At 42.0% G+C, this 26,127-nt stretch overlaps 1 protein-coding gene and 2 long non-coding RNA genes across 3 annotated transcripts in view; all 3 read right to left on the bottom strand.

The window, feature by feature from the left end:
* Positions 1–26,127, bottom strand: part of LOC144783987 (vomeronasal type-2 receptor 26-like) — a 163,979-nt gene that overhangs the window by 76,150 nt on the left and 61,702 nt on the right. The gene's annotated exons all lie outside the window — the stretch shown is intronic.
* On the bottom strand, positions 179–1,578 carry LOC144785131 (uncharacterized). The gene is made up of 3 exons (XR_013601773.1): positions 1,129–1,578; positions 957–1,037; positions 179–669 (listed from the first exon to the last, which is right to left on the bottom strand). It is a non-coding gene; the product is annotated as an uncharacterized LOC144785131 (long non-coding RNA).
* Positions 4,334–9,910, bottom strand: LOC144785130 (uncharacterized). The gene is made up of 3 exons (XR_013601772.1): positions 9,804–9,910; positions 4,862–4,942; positions 4,334–4,574 (listed from the first exon to the last, which is right to left on the bottom strand). It is a non-coding gene; the product is annotated as an uncharacterized LOC144785130 (long non-coding RNA).

Here is a 26,127-nt window from a genome sequence, read left to right as displayed (position 1 = left end):
ACGGGAAGAACCTCTTATTATGACCTGAATATCATTCAGCACTTTTAGCAGTTAAGTCAATTATTTGTACATAGGATGCATTACATGACACAATAGACTTTTCACATATTTGTTATTTTTTTATAAATTTATTCATCATTATACAAAAATATATACTTTTTAAAAATTTTCTGCAGTTTTCTTTCACATAAAAAACATAATAAATATAACTAAATATCAATTAACGTGCGTTTGTTGAGGTGCAACATATTAACTGAAATTGTTGTTCTAGATAGAACCCCTCATTATTCATTTATGTACAGATATGAACATTCATCCTAGCATCCATACTCACACTTACTCACATACAGACAACAATGACAAAAATACATAAATGTTTCCAAACTTTGTGGAAATGTATTATCAGTGTCCAATACAAGACTCCTCGTAGTATGATTTCAGTCTATCTTAAATCATGAACCAATCTATATATTCTTGTTGTGATCTCGATTTGGATTTATTTTCCAATTTAGTTCTTATGATCTTTCAGTTTGTCCTATTCGAGGGTCTTTGTATGCGTACGGCCTACGTACGTTTCGGTGATATTTTATTTGTGTTTCACCTTCTTCAGGGCCAACTTGGACTAAGCAAATGTCTGCAAATAGTCAGAAACCATGGGGTTCTCTTAATCTGAAATTTAAACAGAGCTGTGTCAATATTACATTTGAATGCATCCTAAACGATCAATTCTCAAAAGCTATAATGACTAGTTATCTAGCCATAGTTGACAGAAAGTGGTTCACACCAGTCTAGGTTCTTGACCTTATATCCCAAAGATAGAACAAACCCAAAGGTGAAATTGTGCATTTAGAAGAAGATAAGGAAATTATTAGTGGTGAGGCTGCTACCAGCATGCAACAAGATGGTGGTGTGGGAATGACCTCACAGTAGACACTATTGAAATACAAAATATGTACCTTAGTATATAAGGTCGTAGAGGTAGAATGGATCTGCTGTGGCTTTAATAAAGCGCCTGATTTTGCTGGCTTATTACAATTCTAAAGAAAGAAAGGGCATATCGCTTGTTATATCAATTCTACATTAGTGGTTTTGGTTTTCTAAACAGCCACACTCCTCTCAAAGTATTACCTTTAGAGGTCCCGTCCATGTCTGGCTGAGATCTTATAATTTAAAAAGATGATCTAGTTATTCGCTCTCAATGGGAGGTGAGGCTGGTAAAGAGAAAGCAAGAGAGATGTTTAAATCTATGTTATTTTAGTCTCTTGGTCTTGATCTGTCAAAGGTAGCTGAAAATATTGATTGACTCACCTCCTAAATAACAGAAGGCAGTGTTCCTTTATAGCGTATTATCTGTTCTTTTTGAATTTTTATGATACCAGAATGGGGAACATGTGCCGCAATTTGTTCTAAAACAATAAAACAAGGGAAAAATTTGGGGCATTTATAGTGTTAAAACGGAAGGTTTCTATTAGAGCCGATGCGCGCGTTGCAGAAAAAGAATATGTTCTGGCAGCTCATTAGTGCTATATATGTCTATATTTGTTTATAGCCTGCTACAAAGAAGAAACTGCCCGTGTCTATAGTTGCTGGTTGCAGACTTACTCCAGATTATATGTCTCTGAGCCCACCTTGTTGCTTGGTTATATACTTCCCCGAGGGCTGTGACAGAAAACGGCATGTAGCTTTATTTTAATAATTCTCTGCATATAGCAGCTTGATCACTATGATAGATTCTATCAATGTACAAGCAGGGGTACATAAAACTGATTTATCTCTAAAAAAATATGTTAAGGGAAATACTTCTATCTTAACGTTTTGGTATAATTATAAGTGGCATAATCAAGGACTCAAGAACCTTTTCAAGAATCTGATTTTAGATCACCGTATATCCTTGTGGGACTTGGCATAATGCCAAAGTATGGTTCTGGAACTGAGATCTGAAGAGGAACTGGCGAAGAAGGCCTTACACAAATTGATGACAGTGAATCAATCAATCTATCATTCAGAGTTGTTGAAGCATAACTACTCAACTGTGAGTATCTCAAGGCACTGGGGGGAGGTGGCTCCGTTGAGTGAAGGGGATGTCCAAAGAGCCAGGTCTTGAGTTCCTTCCTGAATTGGGACAGTGTGGGTGCTTGTCGAAGGTGGAGGGTAAGGTCATTCCAGGCCTTGGCAGCGAGGTAGGAGAAGGACTTTCATCCTGTTCTGGTCCTGTGGATTCGAGGGATGGCCGCCAGTGAGAGGTTGGCTGATCGGAGGTTTCTTTTCGGTGCGTGGAAGGAGAGGCGGCTGTTCAGGTATGTTGGTCTGGTGATGTCAACACTCGTTTACCTTTGAATCCTGTTATCTTCTATTGGGAACTTGAAGATAGTTCTAACCCACCCTTGAATCCCTTGCTCCTCTGAACTGGTTGAAAACAGCGCAAAGGTATCAAGGAATCCAAGGGAAGGGGGAAGTGGAGAAAATAACAAGCAGAGAAACAAAACACAGCTTCAATGATTGCTTGTCTTCATGTGTCACAAATTCTGGAAACTGTGATGTCTAAAAAACAGAACAAAAAGATATAACAGTACTTATTTTATGTTTTAATGGTCCCTATAACATTATGAATAAACTTTTATACACTTAAAAATACCTCTCTGCTCTGGTTAATGAGCTCACCAGAGCTGGGGACTTGGTTCTAGATAAGGCTTCTTTCTTTAAGTAAAATAACATCTTGTTAGTCAGGTTTTGTACACTGTCACTTAATAGCATGTTATACATATAGATGCCTACTTTACCCACTAAATGGCACTACTCACTTATCATTTGTCCAAGATTGCTCATAAATAATTCCTACTTGCTTCCTTCATTCGAAAGCAAATTGTGTCTCAAAATATTGTAATAACAAAAAGAATTAGATGTTCTTCGTTGCGTTTCTTAAACCATAAATCACAAAGTCTGAGATTGTGCCCTTTAACGTTCAACACTAGGAGCTGCAAAGAATATATGCAAATATCCAATTAAATAGTGCTGCAACCTTTTATCAGAGCGCTTTGTTCGGAGAAATAATTCTTTCTCTGTAATTCAAGTCAATACTCCTTTAAAAGTTATTTGCTCGATTCACTGTCCAACTTGTTTTCAAGTAAACAAATGTTCGTTCTTTAAAATGAATGGAAACCACTTACTTGTAGTGTAGTTGAACTTGAGCACGATACCTGTTTAAAGTTCTATCTCTGTGTCTTTTTCTTTTGCAGGCGGAACCTTTGCGGTCAGGACACAGAAGCTGGAAGCGCCTGAAACGCTGGGGAATAATCAGGCGGAAGGACCAATACCAGAAGCTGAAGATCCGCGATGGGCAGTAGAAAGGAGGACACCGCGATGGAGAGGAAGACCGGAGGACAAGGCAGGATCCACAGGTAAGAGTAACTCTGACGAGCACAAGCAACCGGCAAAGCTCGAAGCCAGCTTTTATAGGCAGAAGCGGGCGGGGCTCTCACGCGCTGCACGTTTACAGAAGAAACAGTTAGAAACGTGCAGCGCTCATTAGTATTCAGGCAAAAGGCTTCCTTTTTCTCTTGTAACAACTGAAGGAGCTTTTAAACCTTATCAACAAGCTTTGGTAAAACCAAATAAAAGGCTCAAGAAACATTGCTAATTCTGTATATGCAAATGCAGGAATACCTTTCTATTATTATGGGAACTTCTACAAACAGTCTATGGGTATTAAGACAACTTCCTTGATGCTATAATGAAGGGCAAGCTTGCTGCTTATGACAAACCCTGACAGGTGATGTGCAGGGCCTCGTATGCGTGGGTGAGCAGTTTGAAGGGTAATCTTCTTTTGGCTGGGAGCCAGTGGACATCGTGGAGGTTGATGTGACTGTGGCGGTGGATGTAGAGGATCAGTCAGGCAGTACAGAGACACGGGAAGAACCTCTTATTATGACCTGAATATCATTCAGCACTTTTAGCAGTTAAGTCAATTATTTGTACATAGGATGCATTACATGACACAATAGACTTTTCACATATTTGTTATTTTTTTATAAATTTATTCATCATTATACAAAAATATATACTTTTTAAAATTTTTCTGCAGTTTTCTTTCACATAAAAAACATAATAAATATAACTAAATATCAATTAACGTGCGTTTGTTGAGGTGCAACATATTAACTGAAATTGTTGTTCTAGATAGAACCCCTCATTATTCATTTATGTACAGATATGAACATTCATCCTAGCATCCATACTCACACTTACTCACATACAGACAACAATGACAAAAATACATAAATGTTTCCAAACTTTGTGGAAATGTATTATCAGTGTCCAATGCAAGACTCCTCGTAGTATGATTTCAGTCTATCTTAAATCATGAACCAATCTATATATTCTTGTTGTGATCTCGATTTGGATTTATTTTCCAATTTAGTTCTTATGATCTTTCAGTTTGTCCTATTCGAGGGTCTTTGTATGCGTACGGCCTACGTACGTTTCGGTGATATTTTATTTGTGTTTCACCTTCTTCAGGGCCAACTTGGACTAAGCAAATGTCTGCAAATAGTCAGAAACCATGGGGTTCTCTTAATCTGAAATTTAAACAGAGCTGTGTCAATATTACATTTGAATGCATCCTAAACGATCAATTCTCAAAAGCTATAATGACTAGTTATCTAGCCATAGTTGACAGAAAGTGGTTCACACCAGTCTAGGTTCTTGACCTTATATCCCAAAGATAGAACAAACCCAAAGGTGAAATTGTGCATTTAGAAGAAGATAAGGAAATTATTAGTGGTGAGGCTGCTACCAGCATGCAACAAGATGGTGGTGTGGGAATGACCTCACAGTAGACACTATTGAAATACAAAATATGTACCTTAGTATATAAGGTCGTAGAGGTAGAATGGATCTGCTGTGGCTTTAATAAAGCGCCTGATTTTGCTGGCTTATTACAATTCTAAAGAAAGAAAGGGCATATCGCTTGTTATATCAATTCTACATTAGTGGTTTTGGTTTTCTAAACAGCCACACTCCTCTCAAAGTATTACCTTTAGAGGTCCCGTCCATGTCTGGCTGAGATCTTATAATTTAAAAAGATGATCTAGTTATTCGCTCTCAATGGGAGGTGAGGCTGGTAAAGAGAAAGCAAGAGAGATGTTTAAATCTATGTTATTTTAGTCTCTTGGTCTTGATCTGTCAAAGGTAGCTGAAAATATTGATTGACTCACCTCCTAAATAACAGAAGGCAGTGTTCCTTTATAGCGTATTATCTGTTCTTTTTGAATTTTTATGATACCAGAATGGGGAACATGTGCCGCAATTTGTTCTAAAACAATAAAACAAGGGAAAAATTTGGGGCATTTATAGTGTTAAAACGGAAGGTTTCTATTAGAGCCGATGCGCGCGTTGCAGAAAAAGAATATGTTCTGGCAGCTCATTAGTGCTATATATGTCTATATTTGTTTATAGCCTGCTACAAAGAAGAAACTGCCCGTGTCTATAGTTGCTGGTTGCAGACTTACTCCAGATTATATGTCTCTGAGCCCACCTTGTTGCTTGGTTATATACTTCCCCGAGGGCTGTGACAGAAAACGGCATGTAGCTTTATTTTAATAATTCTCTGCATATAGCAGCTTGATCACTATGATAGATTCTATCAATGTACAAGCAGGGGTACATAAAACTGATTTATCTCTAAAAAAATATGTTAAGGGAAATACTTCTATCTTAACGTTTTGGTATAATTATAAGTGGCATAATCAAGGACTCAAGAATCTTTTCAAGAATCTGATTTTAGATCACCGTATATCCTTGTGGGACTTGGCATAATGCCAAAGTATGGTTCTGGAACTGAGATCTGAAGAGGAACTGGCGAAGAAGGCCTTACACAAATTGATGACAGTGAATCAATCAATCTATCATTCAGAGTTGTTGAAGCATAACTACTCAACTGTGAGTATCTCAAGGCACTGGGGGGAGGTGGCTCCGTTGAGTGAAGGGGATGTCCAAAGAGCCAGGTCTTGAGTTCCTTCCTGAATTGGGACAGTGTGGGTGCTTGTCGAAGGTGGAGGGTAAGGTCATTCCAGGCCTTGGCAGCGAGGTAGGAGAAGGACTTTCTTCCTGTTCTGGTCCTGTGGATTCGAGGGATGGCCGCCAGTGAGAGGTTGGCTGATCGGAGGTTTCTTTTCGGTGCGTGGAAGGAGAGGCGGCTGTTCAGGTATGTTGGTCTGGTGATGTCAACACTCGTTTACCTTTGAATCCTGTTATCTTCTATTGGGAACTTGAAGATAGTTCTAACCCACCCTTGAATCCCTTGCTCCTCTGAACTGGTTGAAAACAGCGCAAAGGTATCAAGGAATCCAAGGGAAGGGGGAAGTGGAGAAAATAACAAACAGAGAAACAAAACACAGCTTCAATGATTGCTTGTCTTCATGTGTCACAAATTCTGGAAACTGTGATGTCTAAAAAACAGAACAAAAAGATATAACAGTACTTATTTTATGTTTTAATGGTCCCTATAACATTATGAATAAACTTTTATACACTTAAAAATACCTCTCTGCTCTGGTTAATGAGCTCACCAGAGCTGGGGACTTGGTTCTAGATAAGGCTTCTTTCTTTAAGTAAAATAACATCTTATTAGTCAGGTTTTGTACACTGTCACTTAATAGCATGTTATACATATAGATGCCTACTTTACCCACTAAATGGCACTACTCACTTATCATTTGTCCAAGATTGCTCATAAATAATTCCTACTTGCTTCCTTCATTCGAAAGCAAATTGTGTCTCAAAATATTGTAATAACAAAAAGAATTAGATGTTCTTCGTTGCGTTTCTTAAACCATAAATCACAAAGTCTGAGATTGTGCCCTTTAACGTTCAACACTAGGAGCTGCAAAGAATATATGCAAATATCCAATTAAATAGTGCTGCAACCTTTTATCAGAGCGCTTTGTTCGGAGAAATAATTCTTTCTCTGTAATTCAAGTCAATACTCCTTTAAAAGTTATTTGCTCGATTCACTGTCCAACTTGTTTTCAAGTAAACAAATGTTCGTTCTTTAAAATGAATGGAAACCACTTACTTGTAGTGTAGTTGAACTTGAGCACGATACCTGTTTAAAGTTCTATCTCTGTGTCTTTTTCTTTTGCAGGCGGAACCTTTGCGGTCAGGACACAGAAGCTGGAAGCGCCTGAAACGCTGGGGAATAATCAGGCGGAAGGACCAATACCAGAAGCTGAAGATCCGCGATGGGCAGTAGAAAGGAGGACACCGCGATAGAGAGGAAGACCGGAGGACAAGGCAGGATCCACAGGTAAGAGTAACTCTGACGAGCACAAGCAACCGGCAAAGCTCGAAGCCAGCTTTTATAGGCAGAAGCGGGCGGGGCTCTCACGCGCTGCACGTTTACAGAAGAAACAGTTAGAAACGTGCAGCGCTCATTAGTATTCAGGCAAAAGGCTTCCTTTTTCTCTTGTAACAACTGAAGGAGCTTTTAAACCTTATCAACAAGCTTTGGTAAAACCAAATAAAAGGCTCAAGAAACATTGCTAATTCTGTATATGCAAATGCAGGAATACCTTTCTATTATTATGGGAACTTCTACAAACAGTCTATGGGTATTAAGACAACTTCCTTGATGCTATAATGAAGGGCAAGCTTGCTGCTTATGACAAACCCTGACAGGTGATGTGCAGGGCCTCGTATGCGTGGGTGAGCAGTTTGAAGGGTAATCTTCTTTTGGCTGGGAGCCAGTGGACATCGTGGAGGTTGATGTGACTGTGGCGGTGGATGTAGAGGATCAGTCAGGCAGTACAGAGACACGGGAAGAACCTCTTATTATGACCTGAATATCATTCAGCACTTTTAGCAGTTAAGTCAATTATTTGTACATAGGATGCATTACATGACACAATAGACTTTTCACATATTTGTTATTTTTTTATAAATTTATTCATCATTATACAAAAATATATACTTTTTAAAATTTTTCTGCAGTTTTCTTTCACATAAAAAACATAATAAATATAACTAAATATCAATTAACGTGCGTTTGTTGAGGTGCAACATATTAACTGAAATTGTTGTTCTAGATAGAACCCCTCATTATTCATTTATGTACAGATATGAACATTCATCCTAGCATCCATACTCACACTTACTCACATACAGACAACAATGACAAAAATACATAAATGTTTCCAAACTTTGTGGAAATGTATTATCAGTGTCCAATACAAGACTCCTCGTAGTATGATTTCAGTCTATCTTAAATCATGAACCAATCTATATATTCTTGTTGTGATCTCGATTTGGATTTATTTTCCAATTTAGTTCTTATGATCTTTCAGTTTGTCCTATTCGAGGGTCTTTGTATGCGTACGGCCTACGTACGTTTCGGTGATATTTTATTTGTGTTTCACCTTCTTCAGGGCCAACTTGGACTAAGCAAATGTCTGCAAATAGTCAGAAACCATGGGGTTCTCTTAATCTGAAATTTAAACAGAGCTGTGTCAATATTACATTTGAATGCATCCTAAACGATCAATTCTCAAAAGCTATAATGACTAGTTATCTAGCCATAGTTGACAGAAAGTGGTTCACACCAGTCTAGGTTCTTGACCTTATATCCCAAAGATAGAACAAACCCAAAGGTGAAATTGTGCATTTAGAAGAAGATAAGGAAATTATTAGTGGTGAGGCTGCTACCAGCATGCAACAAGATGGTGGTGTGGGAATGACCTCACAGTAGACACTATTGAAATACAAAATATGTACCTTAGTATATAAGGTCGTAGAGGTAGAATGGATCTGCTGTGGCTTTAATAAAGCGCCTGATTTTGCGGGCTTATTACAATTCTAAAGAAAGAAAGGGCATATCGCTTGTTATATCAATTCTACATTAGTGGTTTTGGTTTTCTAAACAGCCACACTCCTCTCAAAGTATTACCTTTAGAGGTCCCGTCCATGTCTGGCTGAGATCTTATAATTTAAAAAGATGATCTAGTTATTCGCTCTCAATGGGAGGTGAGGCTGGTAAAGAGAAAGCAAGAGAGATGTTTAAATCTATGTTATTTTAGTCTCTTGGTCTTGATCTGTCAAAGGTAGCTGAAAATATTGATTGACTCACCTCCTAAATAACAGAAGGCAGTGTTCCTTTATAGCGTATTATCTGTTCTTTTTGAATTTTTATGATACCAGAATGGGGAACATGTGCCGCAATTTGTTCTAAAACAATAAAACAAGGGAAAAATTTGGGGCATTTATAGTGTTAAAACGGAAGGTTTCTATTAGAGCCGATGCGCGCGTTGCAGAAAAAGAATATGTTCTGGCAGCTCATTAGTGCTATATATGTCTATATTTGTTTATAGCCTGCTACAAAGAAGAAACTGCCCGTGTCTATAGTTGCTGGTTGCAGACTTACTCCAGATTATATGTCTCTGAGCCCACCTTGTTGCTTGGTTATATACTTCCCCGAGGGCTGTGACAGAAAACGGCATGTAGCTTTATTTTAATAATTCTCTGCATATAGCAGCTTGATCACTATGATAGATTCTATCAATGTACAAGCAGGGGTACATAAAACTGATTTATCTCTAAAAAAATATGTTACGGGAAATACTTCTATCTTAACGTTTTGGTATAATTATAAGTGCACATGCTGGGATTACTCGTTAAACTATGAAAAAAGAGAGAGGCTTTGTTTAGTATTGGTAACAGTATGTCGAGTATCCTATTTTCTCACTGTGCGCTGATAGTAATTAAAGCTACTAAAATGGGTAATACACCGAGCTGATCTCTGTAACAGTACTTACTTGGGCAATTGCTCACGTTCTGTCCTGCCGGGGTGCCGACCGCCGTGTCTCTGCCACAGACAACCGGAAGGCGATGGCAGAGGTCTTTAAATACGTGCACTCTCTTGGTTGATTCTAATCAGCTGTGTGTGTATACGGCGTGTAAGCAAAAGTCACATACGGTGGAAATAGTGAGCGGACTGCATGTGGCTAGCTTGTAAACAGTATTAGACATAGTTGACGGACTGGCACGATGTGATAGCATTACCAAGATGGCGCTATATTTTGGTATATGCTGTGTTGATTATATGACGAGGGATTCCATGTTTAAGGTTGTGATATTGCAACGAAAAGATTTGGTTAATAGCAGCCAACACCAGTATGCAAACTGCATTGTTCAATCAATCTGGTGTTAAAAATAGTTTTGATGTTGGCATATTTGTGCTATCAATAAAAAATAGATTGAGAAAAACACTTTATGTGGGGTCAAACATGCTTGCAAGATGTAGCCATTAATGCAAAAAAGTGCTTTTATGGTTTGATATCAGTGCCAAATATCGAGCCTAACGGTCTTTAATATGCAAGCTTTATAATATATGAGAAATGGTTTGAGTTTATGCTGTTTAAAGTGCTACGGACGATAGCCAGGATATTTTTAAGTCCTCTATTAAAAAAAGAGAACAGTGGTAAGGGCGTTTATTCTTACAGAGGGTGTTTTTGTGGTACACTAGGTCTAGATATGGGACATGAGGGGTAGCCTGTGTACTATTTAGATTCAAGGTTCAGATTGCACTAAATGAATGGGCAGCGTACATGATATCTAAGCTATTTAGTGGTTATCCAGCAAATTTCTTCATTGAGCCCATATCGTACCGTATCTAGATGATAGATCCAAAAGGTCTCGCGTTGTTTCCGTAGCTTTAGCATTTCTTTACCAGGGACATGCGATACCCGTTCTAGAATTACCCAGCGCATGTCTTTTTCTGTATGGCAGGATCGGATGTAATGATCTACCAGGGGGGCATTGGTTTTGTTAGTTCTCACTGATGATTTGTGTTCAGAGAGTCTTACTCCGAGTTCTCTTGATGTTTCACCAACATATCCTATGCCGCAAGGGCAGAGGATAAGATAAATCACATTGCTTGTTCTGCAATTTGTCATTTCTCTATATTTGCCAGTTTTGTTCCTGTATGTCCAGGTTTCACCAGTTATAACTTGGTCACAGGCGTGACATGAGCCACATTTGTGATTACCAACAGGAAGGGGCTTGCCATCTACTGTGAGTTGGCGTGCTTTCTCCTTAGGTCTGTTCCTGCTATGTACCAATTTATCTTTAAGATTTTGATTTCGTCTGAAGGCTATGGTTGGTTTTGCCAGAGCTTCATTGGTGTCATGTGTGTTAAGAATTTTCCAATGCTTATTAATGACTTGTCTGATCTTGTTATTTAATGTGGAGTGGTTAACTACACATACTATATTCTGATTTTTGGTCTTAGTAGTTTGGTTTAGTAAGGCATCCCTGTTGTAATATTTGGCCCTTTTAAGAGAGCGACGAACAAGTTTTCTAGGATACCCTCTCGCCAGTAATCTATCTTGAAGTTTCAAGGCGTGTGTCATAAAATCTTTGGTATTAGTGCAATTTCTCTTAATTCTGAGAAATTCCCCGAAGGGGATTGAGTCTTTTTGGCATGGGGGATGGTAACTGCCATGTTCTAGAATTGTATTCTTGGCTGTTGGTTTTCTGTATAGGCTCACTGTTATTTCACCAGCGGTATTCTGAATCCAGATGTCCAAGAATTCTACTTGAGAATTGGAGGCATTGTGTGTGAAATTAAGGTGTGGGTCTGCCAGATTGAGCCATTCCATAAATTCTTTAAGGTTCTCCTCACTCCCTGTCCAAATAAAAAAAAATGTCATCAATGAACCGATGCCATCGTGAGACATTTTCATAAAAGGGAGCCAATTCGTTGAAGATGTTTCTCAACTCGAATTCTCCCATATAGATATTGGCTATACTGGGGGCACAAGATGCCCCCATGCTTACTCCCTTGATTTGATGGAAGAGGTTATCTTCAAATTCAAAGAAGTTATTGAGTAGGACTATCTCTAAACACTGTAGGATGAATGGGTCAGGTCTCTGCCCTGGTGTCCTAGCAAGGAGCGCTGCCACCGCTACCATTGCTAGGTCCTGGGGTATGTTTGTATAAAGTGACTCGATGTCACATGTGACCAGCAATTGTGTGTCTTCGTTGAAAACTGTGTGTTCTAGTATGTTTATCATATGTCCAGTGTCTTTGATATAGGATTCGTATGTAGTGGTCAAAGGACATAGGAATGTGTCCAGATATTTGGACAGTGGTTCAGTTAGGGAATTGATAGACGCTACTATGGGTCTTAACGGGGGATCAATGGTATTCTTGTGCGTCTTTGGTACACCATAGATGGCTGGTGTAATTGGATTTCTTTTAATTAAAAAATCCATTTCTTTGTTACATATATAGCCATCTTCAAAGGCTTTGCCTACTGTCTCTTCTATCTGTGTGGATAGTCTAGCGAGGGCACGTCTGTTTGCTTTTCTATAGTGTTCGTCTACATTCAACATATCTTTGATTTTGTTTGAGTAATAGGTAGTGTCCATGACCACTATTCCCCCTGCTTTATCACACGGTTTAATTGTAATTTCCGTGTTGTCTTGTAGCTGTTTTAGAGCTAATCTCTCTTGATCACTAAGGTTCTGACGTGGGTCAGGAATGTATTTTAGTATTTTTTCAAGCTCTTTGAGAACATGTTTCTCAAAAATTCCTACCTCGGGTCCTACCATGTCTAATGTAGGAGTAAACGTAGCAGGTGGTTTACATCCAGACATATTCTCTTGTTCTTCTCTATGTTCCATGTCAGCATAGTATTTTTTAAGTCTGACTTTTCGGAAGAAAGAAAAAATGTCTGAGGTGATGTTATATCTATTTGCCCGGGAACTAGGGACAAAAGAAAGTCCTTTACTCAAAATAGCCACCTCATCACTTGAGAGTTGGTGTTTGGATAAGTTGAAGATTGGGATAGCAGTTGGTATATCTGATGTTACTGTTTCCAGTATTGCTGTCTCCTGGTTTGGACATAGGGCTGAGGATGTGGAGGGTTCGGTTGCTGGTACTGATTGGTGTTCGGTCCATGATGATATGGTCTGTTTGATCCGCGGCCTCTGGATAAAAAAGAGGGCTGTCTACCTCCCCTGTTGAATCTACCTTGTTGTTGTCCTCTTTGATTGCTATCTTGGTACCCATAATCATAGCTATCAGCTAATAATCCATCAGGGTCTGAGTCTGATGTGTTGCTTTCTGAGAAGTTCTGTATTCTTACTCTTCTATTTTGTCTGAAATTAGAGGGTCCAGGATCATAATATCCGGCATTCACAGGAGCATGGTCAGTTTGGCCTGTTTGATAATAATCAGGTTTGAGATAGGGGTATATTTTTTCATGGGCGAACCATCTTATATCTTTCTTAAGTTTGTCCATTTTTTTCTTTATTAAGTAAGTGTCAAATTCTTGTATTCGCTCATTTATTTCCAATAGTATCTTCTTGGCTTCATCTATGGCAGGTGTGGCTTTATGTTTTTCTTCTAACTCTGCAATTTCTTTCTGTAGGATGTGTAACATCTCTTTTACTGTATCTATAATGAGTAACATCCAGTCACGCGAGCACCGGTTAGCTATTAATGACCAGCGCTCGAGAAATTTACGTACCTCAATAAATAGTGCCGGCATGTTTCTGACTCTGAGGCCTGTGGGGATAACCCCAGCTTTAAGGTATTCGGCCATAAAGAAAGCATGAGATTCCATACGTTTAGCTTTCTTTTTTAAGTTAAGTAATTTAAGCCACTCACTGTTGGAATTGGGCATTGAATTGGTGCTGATGTTGCTGCTGCTAGTGATTTGGCCTAACATGTTGGCATAGTCTTCGTCAGTAAACCCAAAAGTTTTTAGGTTATCCATAGTTGAGTAGTCAGAAAGAATAGACCACCACAAGTGAGAGTTTTAGCTTACAGAACTGAGAGTGAAAAGCGGAGTTACTTCTGATGAATTTAGAGTAGAAAGGAATGGTGAGTGTTGATAGTAACTATAATTACCTAACTGTGTGAGGAGAACCAACTATCTGTTTAGACTACGGCTAAGGACAGAACATATCTCAAACAGACAACCCTACAGTAAAAACTGTTGAGAAAAAGCAATAAGAACAGGGGTACTCCGTATTTTGTTTGTGGTCAAGAGGTGGGAGTAGCAAATAGTACAGAGACACGGGAAGAACCTCTTATTATGACCTGAATATCATTCAGCACTTTTAGCAGTTAAGTCAATTATTTGTACATAGGATGCATTACATGACACAATAGACTTTTCACATATTTGTTATTTTTTTATAAATTTATTCATCATTATACAAAAATATATACTTTTTAAAAAATTTCTGCAGTTTTCTTTCACATAAAAAACATAATAAATATAACTAAATATCAATTAACGTGCGTTTGTTGAGGTGCAACATATTAACTGAAATTGTTGTTCTAGATAGAACCCCTCATTATTCATTTATGTACAGATATGAACATTCATCCTAGCATCCATACTCACACTTACTCACATACAGACAGGCTGCGGCATTCTGGACAGTCTTGCAAAGAAATTTGCGAAGAAAATTATTATTGATTTTGGCATAGAGCGTGTGGCCGTAGTCTAGTCTGCTACTGATGAGTGCATGTGTGATGTTTTTCTGGATTCAGGAGGGAACCATCTGAAAGTCTTTCGAAGCATGCAGAGAGTGGGGAAGCAGGTCAAGGTTATGGCGTTGATCTGGTAGTTTATTGTGAGCGATGAGTCCAGTTTTATGTCGAGGTTTTGTGCATGGCCTGTCGGGTTGGGGGGATTTCCTACGGCGAGGGACGACCAGGAGTCGTCCCATGCAGAGGGGGTGGAGCCCAGGATGAGGACCTCTGTTTTCTCCTAGTTGAGTTTCAAGCAGCTGTTCTTCATCCAGGTGGAGGTGGCTTTCATCCCTTCTTGGAAGTTGTATTAGGAGATGTTGAGTTCGTTGGTGAAGGAGTGGATGAGCTGGGTGTCGTCGGCATAGGTGACGATGTTGAACACATGTTTTCTGACGATGGTTGCAAGGGGTGCCATGTAGATGTTGAAGAGAGTGGGCCTGAGGGAGGAGCCCTGGGACACTCCACAGTTGGTTCTCTCGGTTCCGAGAGGTAGGGTGGGAGTCTGACTCGCTGAGTTCTGCCGGTGAGTAATGAGCATATCCGGTTGAGGGCCTTGTTGCGGATGCCGGCGCCTTGGAGTCTGGTGGCTAGTGTACGGTATGAGACGGTGTTGAAAGTAGCTAAGAGGTCCAAGAGGATGAGGACTGCCGTTTCGACCTGGTGGAGGAGGGAGAAGATGTCATCGGTGGCGGCTAGTAGGACGGTCTCGGTACTGTGGTTGCTGCAGAATCCTGATTGGGAGATGTCCACGACATTGTTCATTTCGATGAAATTTGCTAGCTGGGTGTTGACGGCCTTTTCGATGGCTTTGGCTGTGAAGGGAAGCAGGGAGATGGTTCTGAAGTTTTTGAGGTCTGTAGGGTCAGCAGAGGGTTTCTTCAGGAAGGGGTTGACCTCTGCATGTTTCCAGTCATCGGGGAAGATAGCGGTCTCGAGGGAGCAGTTGATCATCCAGCGTAGTTTATGCGAGATGGCGGAGGCGGCCCTGTGAAAGGTGTGGGGTGGGCAGGGGTCTGAGGGTGCCCCATAGTACAGCCTCTCATGGAATTTAAAATAAAATCATTGCTGAATTTTGCACCATGGGACAACAAGGAACAACTATTATGTTTATCTTTCTGAAATCTTGGATTATGCGGTACTTACCGCTAGGCTTCTCTAAGCCCATAATGAATGAATTACATGGACTTCCCATTATCTCTTTCAAAATTCCTCATTGAGTCAATCACTGGAGTGATCCCAATAGTTGTTTCAGGAGTCAAATTATATTGTGGGGTTATTGGGTTTTACATTAATGAGGGCAGACTCAACTCCTTTGATTAAGCCTATGTCCTTTCCTGAAAATCCCCAGACTTCTGGATTCACAGTATCTTTAAGATCGGGTGGTAAATCATCATTTGTCATCAAGGAGTGCAATCCAATATTTAGACCATGTCCTGCTACTTTGAACAAGAGGTGGTGATGGACAGAGTCTCTGAATTAAGCAGAGTACTCTCACCCAGTCAAGAGATCAGGGCTAGATCCAACACCGTTTTTTAGCTCATTGCACCATCCCAGTTTCAGAACCTGGCTGTATGCAAATTAGTCTGTCCCTGGCCCAGTGCATCATGGGAACAGGGCAGACCAGACTACAAAAGCCAATTCTTACACTGGGAAGGAAACAAGCTTCCGGGGACCGGTTTCTGCCATTTCAGGCGTCTTCGGCCCGGCTTGCTTGAATCCTGATGGTGCAATGAGCAAGGGACTCACATCTGAGTATACCCTTCCACGCTTAGGGTGGACAAAATAATTTACAACAAGAGGTGGTGATGGACAGAGTCTCTGAATTAAGCAGAGTACTCTCACCCAGTCAAGAGATCAGGGCTAGATCCAACACCGTTTTTTAGCTCATTGCACCATCCCAGTTTCAGAACCTGGCTGTATGCAAATTAGTCTGTCCCTGGCCCAGTGCATCATGGGAACAGGGCAGACCAGACTACAAAAGCCAATTCTTACACTGGGAAGGAAACAAGCTTCCGGGGACCGGTTTCTGCCATTTCAGGCGTCTTCGGCCCGGCTTGCTTGAATCCTGATGGTGCAATGAGCAAGGGACTCACATCTGAGTATACCCTTCCACGCTTAGGGTGGACAAAATAATTTACAACAAGAGGTGGTGATGGACAGAGTCTCTGAATTAAGCAGAGTACTCTCACCCAGTCAAGAGATCAGGGCTAGATCCAACACCGTTTTTTAGCTCATTGCACCATCCCAGTTTCAGAACCTGGCTGTATGCAAATTAGTCTGTCCCTGGCCCAGTGCATCATGGGAACAGGGCAGACCAGACTACAAAAGCCAATTCTTACACTGGGAAGGAAACAAGCTTCCGGGGACCGGTTTCTGCCATTTCAGGCGTCTTCGGCCCGGCTTGCTTGAATCCTGATGGTGCAATGAGCAAGGGACTCACATCTGAGTATACCCTTCCACGCTTAGGGTGGACAAAATAATTTACAACAAGAGGTGGTGATGGACAGAGTCTCTGAATTAAGCAGAGTACTCTCACCCAGTCAAGAGATCAGGGCTAGATCCAACACCGTTTTTTAGCTCATTGCACCATCCCAGTTTCAGAACCTGGCTGTATGCAAATTACTCTGTCCCTGGCCCAGTGCATCATGGGAACAGGGCAGACCAGACTACAAAAGCCAATTCTTACACTGGGAAGGAAACAAGCTTCCGGGGACCGGTTTCTGCCATTTCAGGCGTCTTCGGCCCGGCTTGCTTGAATCCTGATGGTGCAATGAGCAAGGGACTCACATCTGAGTATACCCTTCCACGCTTAGGGTGGACAAAATAATTTACAACAAGAGGTGGTGATGGACAGAGTCTCTGAATTAAGCAGAGTACTCTCACCCAGTCAAGAGATCAGGGCTAGATCCAACACCGTTTTTTAGCTCATTGCACCATCCCAGTTTCAGAACCTGGCTGTATGCAAATTAGTCTGTCCCTGGCCCAGTGCATCATGGGAACAGGGCAGACCAGACTACAAAAGCCAATTCTTACACTGGGAAGGAAACAAGCTTCCGGGGACCGGTTTCTGCCATTTCAGGCGTCTTCGGCCCGGCTTGCTTGAATCCTGATGGTGCAATGAGCAAGGGACTCACATCTGAGTATACCCTTCCACGCTTAGGGTGGACAAAATAATTTACAACAAGAGGTGGTGATGGACAGAGTCTCTGAATTAAGCAGAGTACTCTCACCCAGTCAAGAGATCAGGGCTAGATCCAACACCGTTTTTTAGCTCATTGCACCATCCCAGTTTCAGAACCTGGCTGTATGCAAATTAGTCTGTCCCTGGCCCAGTGCATCATGGGAACAGGGCAGACCAGACTACAAAAGCCAATTCTTACACTGGGAAGGAAACAAGCTTCCGGGGACCGGTTTCTGCCATTTCAGGCGTCTTCGGCCCGGCTTGCTTGAATCCTGATGGTGCAATGAGCAAGGGACTCACATCTGAGTATACCCTTCCACGCTTAGGGTGGACAAAATAATTTACAACAAGAGGTGGTGATGGACAGAGTCTCTGAATTAAGCAGAGTACTCTCACCCAGTCAAGAGATCAGGGCTAGATCCAACACCGTTTTTTAGCTCATTGCACCATCCCAGTTTCAGAACCTGGCTGTATGCTACTTTGAAGGCAGCATCTTAGCCATGAGTCTGGAACTCTATGCCCTTTGGGGCACAGTAAATGGTGCAGTTCAATTTGCACAACAGGTCACTCCCATTACATTTACAGGGCTCAAATCACATCACAAACCGGTGATTCTCGTCCAAGGACCCTATTTTAAAAGGTACTTCTTCTATCACTGGGCTTGTCATTTGCTAATTTGCAACTCCTAGAACTTGGATTATTTTTTCAGTGAGGGGTAGCTTTGAAACTTCCCCTGTGCTAACAGTAGAGTGGGTAGCACCAGTATCAATCAGGAATGATATGGGGTGGCCATTCACCTCACCTTCTACGAATGGACAACTCTTATCTCCCTCTAGGACTGCACCAAGAACGCAATCGTCCTCCCTCCACAGGCACTGTCATAATGGCTGATCAGACCCATAATCCTCAACGCTTCAAACATAGGAAACTGTCAAAACGCAGGCTGATTTAGGAAAGCATTCTGATTCAAATTCGGGACTTGATTTAAATGAAATCTGGGACCATTTGCATGTTGCTGCGGCATCAGTCCTTGTGGAACCTGCACCACTGGAGCTAGGGACACATTAAAATTATTCATTATTGACCGCTGTACATTTTGTGTCTGTACAGAGTATTAACTTGGGGCTGAGTAAACCCTGAATTCTGAACCTGATTCTCATTCATAATTCAACTGGCATTACAACGACATTCCCGCTTACAATGCCCCACCTTATTGCAATAATGATAAGGATTCATTCTCTTCAACGTTGCCACATCAATCCAAGTACTTGGGTCAATTGAAACACCATGATCTCTTGTGGGAACCTATTCTCACACTCCATCACAGGAGTTCCCTACTGATACACTCATTGTGTAGTCCCAACATTCCCTACAAAAGGTTGACTCTGATTTCCCCTCTGCCAGACTCTCACCTTTGCCATCATCAATTTCTCCTTAAATCTCTTATTCTTCATCCCCAACTAATCACTGCAATATTTCGCATATCTCAAAATGTCATCAACCGAGTCATTCTGCCAACAAATCAAATGCCGTTGAATCATAAAACTAATCTCAGGTCTCAATCGCATCACAAAACGGGACACAAAATCCCCCTTGTCTTTAGATTCAAGAGTCTCCATTCCACTTGCTGTTTAAACACCAGCCAGAACCTCTTGTAATAGGTGTTAACTGAATCTTTGGGCTCTTGGGTCATCCTGTCAATCTTAACCCAATCAATATCTTTAGCTGGAATCCTCCATTTCAGAAAGGTCATCACCGGATGATACTTTTTCATTACCAATGGTGACGGAGCATTTGATACTGGACTTGTTTGAGACTCTTCTTCTTACCATTCTATAGCCACCTTGCATTCTGCCCACAAATCACTCAGAACCACAATATTGAGCAAAGTATTCAAATCCATCAACAAGATCTGTGCAATCTCTACAAATCGACCAACCTGTGTATACCATTCCACTGGTTTTTCTCTCAATTTGCGGAACTTATTTGTGAATGACGCAAGATCACTTCTACTCCAAGGCACATGGACATAACCTCCACCAGGCACTTCCTTTAATGAAAAAGTTGAAGCACCCGCTCCCTTCACAATGGACGGAGGCGGTTCTCCCCTGTGTTTCTTTTGTACTTTCTTGTTCGCCAATCTACATTCCCTTTTATCTAGCTCACTTCATTTCCAGATGTTACTAATTAATTCCTTATTCTGCATTTCATCCCTAATGTACTCATGCTGTTTATGTCATTTTCATTAAAGCATACACGGTAGCCTTTCTGCAAAGACTTGGTACTATACAGATCTATCTCATACTTCTGAGCTGATTCAGACAGTTTTTCATGGACTTGTCCTGCCCATTTGGTAACATCTTTAGACATGACAAGTTCACTCTCTTGGTAGCCATCTAATTGGGAAATATCAAGGTTTCCTTGTATCATCTCATCCAGGTCTAACTTCAATTTAATCACATCCACTGCATTATCTCTCACTGGAGACTGAATTATTTTTTGGACCTATCCTGAACTTTCATCTTCGATTGGGGTCTCGTTTATAAACATAAGCCAATTATCTAGGTCCTTGGCACTAAGGCTATTCTGTACTGCAGGGGTATTAGACACTATATCTTCCCGGGAAGTTCTTTGATTAACACTTGAAGGTGTGTTTCAAATAGACAACTCAAATTTGGGAAATCTTTGGGCAAACCTTCTTGTAGGGGTAAATGCCATCCAATTAATTGTTGGATTAGCACTTGCGGCACAAGGGGCATTCAATTGAGGCGGGACCAGAGGAACTCTTCCTATTCCTGGACCCATAGGTACGCTAGCTGTCATACATAATCTAGTAGGGACTGCCAAAGTATCTTTTGGGTTTTCTGTCAATTCAGGTTTATACGAAGGAACCACTGGACCAATAGTGACCGGGACAGTGAGTGGATTTGGAGCATTAAAAACAGTAGGATTAATAAGGGTACTAATCCTACTGTCTCGCAACAGTTTAGAATTAGCATTCACTAGTGCAGTAGCTTCTCCAGAGTTTCCACTGGCTTTTGTACCATTCATCCAAAATACTATCACTAGAATCATTATTACTGGCTTTACCCTGACTCTCTACCTTTTCTGTCTTTTCCCCCTTCTTCTTCTCCTCTTCCTTACCTTTCTCTGTTTCTCCAGCTGTCAATGCAGGGTGTAGTCTAGCTCCCTCTATCATTTCAGTTCTCTACTTCTTTTGTTCTGCATTCCACCTAGCATCTGCATAAGTATGCACTGCCTTTCTGGCTCTTCCCTGATAAATTTCCTTTTTTCTTAACATGAGCTACACACTCCCAAGCATAAAGAGCTTTGTACTTTGCTGGTGTAGGAGGTGGTTTCATTTCATACAATACTCTTCTCACATTCTCAATTATTGTCAAATTAAATATGCCATAGTGTGGAAACATCAATGCGCCTTCTTTCTCTATGATCATATGCCATTGATTCAGCCAAATACATGTATGAATGCCCATTTTTATGGTTAGAAAATGAACTGGCACATCTTCAGGTGGTGCCTCTTCTCACTCTCAAAAAATATTTTCACACGTCCCCTCATCAGATCTCATGTAGCCTTAAAGACTTTCATTTTTCAATAAAAATAATGTCGACAATCATAAACAGACTTTTAGTTTTAAATCGGGAAATAATTTTCTACCTTCAATTGTGGTTCCTCGTCAATAACAGCATGGCATTCTATGAAGTAGTCAACCAATAATAGTGCAATTCAACCCTAACCGAACAATATCAGTGTGACACACTGACCTAGTTTTCACTGCTCGCAGCAATTCACCTTCCTTTACAATTTTCACAAACAAGCTCTTCTCTCACCACCAGGGGCGGCTCCTCCATGTGGGCAGAGGAGCGTCGCCCCACTGCTTTCTCGCAGTGCGAGAAGCAGTAACATAACATGGCATAAATGCCATTTCATGTTACTGCTTCTCGCACTGCGAGAAAGCAGAGGGGTTTGGTTGGGGTGAATGGGTGGGCGGTCCTGCAACAGGCAGGGGAGGAGTGGCTAGCCCAATGCTGCAGGCCCTGATTGTTTGGTCGGCTCTCTGATGGCAACCAAACCCGTCATGTGCACTCTGGCATTTTGCCCATGTAGGCTGCATGCAGCCTATATGGAGAAAATGCCCTCCCCATAGGTGCTTGGCTGGGTGCTTTACCCACCCATCACAATGCAGCCATTGCAGCATTGTGATTGGCTTAGGGGAGGGGAGGGAGGCTGCCTGCTTCCTGCGAGGAGCAGAGAAGCAGAGACGACACGGGACCGGATCCGACTGGCTAAGGTAAGTTATACGTATATTTTTTAATTTAAATGAGCCCACCAATGCCAACCCCTCCCTGCGCAACCCTCCCCGCCCCCCCACCCGCGAGTCATGTCGGCCACGACTGCTCAACATTAAGCATGCAATACAAGGGCACGCTTGTCTGCTCCACTAAAGAAATCAAAGTATTCAATCACACAAGAAATGGTTCGGAGTTAGGCTTTCCGACCTACTCAGACACACACTCAAGTGAACCTCGACCAGTGGGAATCACCCAGATCAGTGCAGCATCTCCCTAGTGCAACAGGATCCACAACACTTACCACACCTTACTCTCACACAAAGTATATGTCCTTATCTCAATTGTACAGTCGGCAACATCTCACAACTAGCAGCACAAAACAAAACAGACAATTATAAACCAGTGTTTTCTACACCATTAGTTCATTACTCTCCTGGGGCCTTATTTATGAAGGACTTGCGCCACCGGTGCGTCACTTTTTCCCATGTTAAATGTGACGCACCGGCAGCGCAAGTCCTTCATAAATAAGGCCCCTGGGATCTTAGGCTACGCCATACTCACACAACAACTTAAAACATTACCGCAAAACACCACAAGCTAAACAAAAGCAACTGTAACGGGTGATCCTATTTATACTCACTCCTCTCCTTCTCTGATGCAAGAACTAGGCTTTAGGGTCTCAGGCTGGGTTTGGAGAGGTCTAGAATATGATGCACTAACTCCCTTTGCTTCAGTAACCATTCATCCGACATGCTACCATCTGGGAGTGCGCAGGAAAGCAGCTACCATTTTTCATCTGACTAATTCTTTTGATTGACCGAGAAGCAAAAGTGAGTCGACATTTAATAAAACAATTTAAAATGTATGCAACCCATTTGGTCACACAAGAAGGACCAGGAATCGGTAACTAAAGTTCAGTGGGTTTATTAAAAGTTAATAATCATTCCTGTAAGTACGCAAATCAAGAACATACTATGAAAGTAAAGAACAATAACAAGCAAATTAAGGCGTCAAAGCAGATTCTGACGCAATAACATAATGCATATAATAAATGCAGTCAGAACAATACAGATACTAAAAAGCAGGAATTGGTGTTTCTTTGAGTAACTCTGCTCCTCTTTCTGTTGCTTTATTTTGAACTTAAACAGAAAAATCACAAAGGGATGACATGCACAAAAATAAGCTGCCAATGTACTGATGTGCAGGCTTATGCTGGTCCTTTATGTCCATCTAAACAACACATCAATAGTCTTTGTTCACCCAAAATCCATGGAATGTTTTTAAACCAGCGCTAATATTCTTGTGTTCTTTCAGATGTAAGCACACCATTGCAACCTTGTTGTGCATTACCTGCAATTTTTCAATTTTGATTTTGGAAAGGCCCTTGTACACAAATTTGCAATGTTCCGATTGCAAGATAATCAGTGGTCTTGCCTGTTTTGCTCAGTGACTGAAGTTCACTGACTGGGCTACCAATCCTGGCAAGTTTAGTTTATGTTTTACACTTCTGATGATTGACTTTACCTGAGGTGTGAAGTAAGGATTTTTTTCAAACAAAATACTCAAATTCCTTACCTTTACCAATGGGTGGGGTGCTACTGAGCATTCAGTGCCAGCAAATTTAAATTGTTTTGTTTTTGCTGCACTTAAAGCAGTGCAATTTTGGCTCGACCCTTACACATCACATAAGCTCAAAATTCTCTGCACTTGACACCAATTACGTTTTGCGCCTAACTAACGTGAAACATTTAAACGTACTACTGTAGTGCATTCACTGTAGAAACTAGATATTCATACGTTTGTGTATGTAAATGTTTATCTTTTTTTTTAATCAAATTTTTTTTATTGGGTTCAGCCAAACAATACAACACAGAATGCAATTCAATAGTATCCTTCGTCCCCCCCCCCTCCTGTAGCATTTCGTACCCCGCAGTCCTGTGCTATGGGGCGGTTGTCTTGTGTCCATGTATGCCTGTATGATGAAAACTCAAGTAAATCGTGCTGACTAGAACCTCTACTTCCATGTCCCTTCCTCGGCCCTCCCTAACCCCAACCGACCCTCTCCCCCCTTTCCTAGCCACCCCCCACCCCTCGGTGTGTTCAAATCAGGCTGTTGTCTAGGGAGGCCGCTGCTAGGCCTCTTATGCCTCCTCATGCGTCTCGTTGTGGATATCATCCGAGAGTCTAAGGACCCTTAGGTATTTAGGGCATGTGAGCTCATTAAATTCCTGGGTAAGCAGGGTGAGTAGTGGCCGCCATATTTCCTTGAACGTGTCTGAAGTTTGTGTGAGTGAAGCTTGGATCCTTTCCATCCCCATTATGTACCACAAACGATGCAACCATCCCGTGTGTGTGAGTTTCCTTGAAGTACCCCATAAGGAGAGGATGTGTTGTGTTGCTGCTCCCAAAGCCAGACCCATCTGTTTTCCTCTGATAGATTTGAGTGGGAACATGAGGCTGTTGGGAAGGCCGAGGACCGTGTATGCCGGAAATCGGGGAAGTACTGTCTCAAAATGTGCGTCAATGTCTTTGAGTACTCCCTCCCAGTATTCCTGCACTTCCACGCATTCCCACAATATGTGTGTCATGGTCCCAATTTGTCCGCACCCCCTCCAGCAAGCGGGGTCCCGCCGAGGGTTTCCGTGGTGTAGGCGTTCCGGAGTCAGGTGCCAGTAGTAGGCCACTTTCACCGCTGATTCTTTGCTAGCTGTATTTCTAGCAGTGTGGTGCACCCGATAATAAATGTCTCGCCATTCTTTGTCTGATAGTGTTCGTCCTAGTTCCTTCTCCTACCTCCTCTGACCCACTGATCTCGTCTTGGGCGGAGCATGTGCTAATAGTTTGTATAGTTCTGTGATGGCCTTCGAGTCTTTAGATTTAGTGAGAAGCCATCTCTCATATAGGGTGAGAGGCCTGGTTACGAGAGGTTCTGTGTCTTTGTATGTGAGCCAGTGCCTCAGCTGAAAGTACTGATAGTGGCATGGTTTGTCTAGCCCATATGCTTCCTTCATCGTATCTAGCGTCATAAAGCCTTGCAGATCGAATAAGTGTCCTGCAGAGCAGTGTTCAATTTGCCGCCATTGGGGAAAGGAGCCAGGAATCATCCCTCGGGTTGTCGAGTAGAGGTGTCATTGGTGACGGGAAGGATGTCAGTCCTCTAGGGACCGCTACTGCGTCCCACACCTGGGGAAGAGTTTTAGTGATGGGCGACTTCTTGAGGTAGGCTGGCCTGTCGGCCCTTGCTAGAAAGGGGGCCCTCCACAGCGGCATACCCGCCATTGCCCTGTCCTGAAAAAGCCATCGCTTTTCTGAGAGTGGTCTGGACCATTCCAGGAGATATCTCATCTGTGCCGCTTGAAAACAGCGCTTCAGGTCTGGTACCCCAGTCCACCCTCCTCCGTCGTTCTAGTGACCAGGTCGCGTCGGATTCTGGGGCGTTTATTTGCCCAAACGAACCTCAGTATGGTGTCCTGCAGTTTTTTAAGCACACCTATGGGAGGGGTGAAACAGGTATAGCACTTTTGGTAGTAGGGTAATTTTGACAGCGGCAACGCGGCCCAGCCACGAAAGCTGTTGTTGCCGCCACCGCGATGTGTCTCCCTGAATGCGTGTCAGAAGTTTGGAATAGTTTAGTTCCACCGTCTGGGCTGTGGAGGGAGTCAACTCAATTCCCAGGTAAGGCAGTGTAGTTTGCACGGCCAGTCCCCCTATGTGAAGCGTTCCTCTGTGGGCTTGGCGGGTGTTGCTGCCCAGGGGGAGAATGACCGACTTTCCCACATTCATCTTAAATCCAGAGACCGCCCCGAACTTCTCCAGCTCCGTCAGGAATGCCGGTACAGACACCCTGGGGTTGTCTACCGCCACTAGAATGTCATCTGCGTATAGACTAATGGTCTGTTCCTCCCCCCCAAACTTGATGCCCTGGATATCTCTATTATTCCGAACGTGCTGGGCAAACGGCTCTATGTAGAGGGCGAACAGCAGAGGTGACAACGGGCACCCCTGCCGGGTGCCCCACTGAATCTCGAAGGGCCTGGAGCTGGTCCCATTGGCTTTGATCGTCGCCTGGGGGGACGCATAGCAGCTGGCCACCCAG

The sequence above is a fragment of the Lissotriton helveticus genome, chromosome 10 (genome assembly GCF_964261635.1).
Source record: "Lissotriton helveticus chromosome 10, aLisHel1.1, whole genome shotgun sequence".
NCBI lineage: Eukaryota > Metazoa > Chordata > Amphibia > Caudata > Salamandridae > Lissotriton > Lissotriton helveticus.
This window is presented reverse-complemented; position numbering and strand designations above follow the sequence as displayed.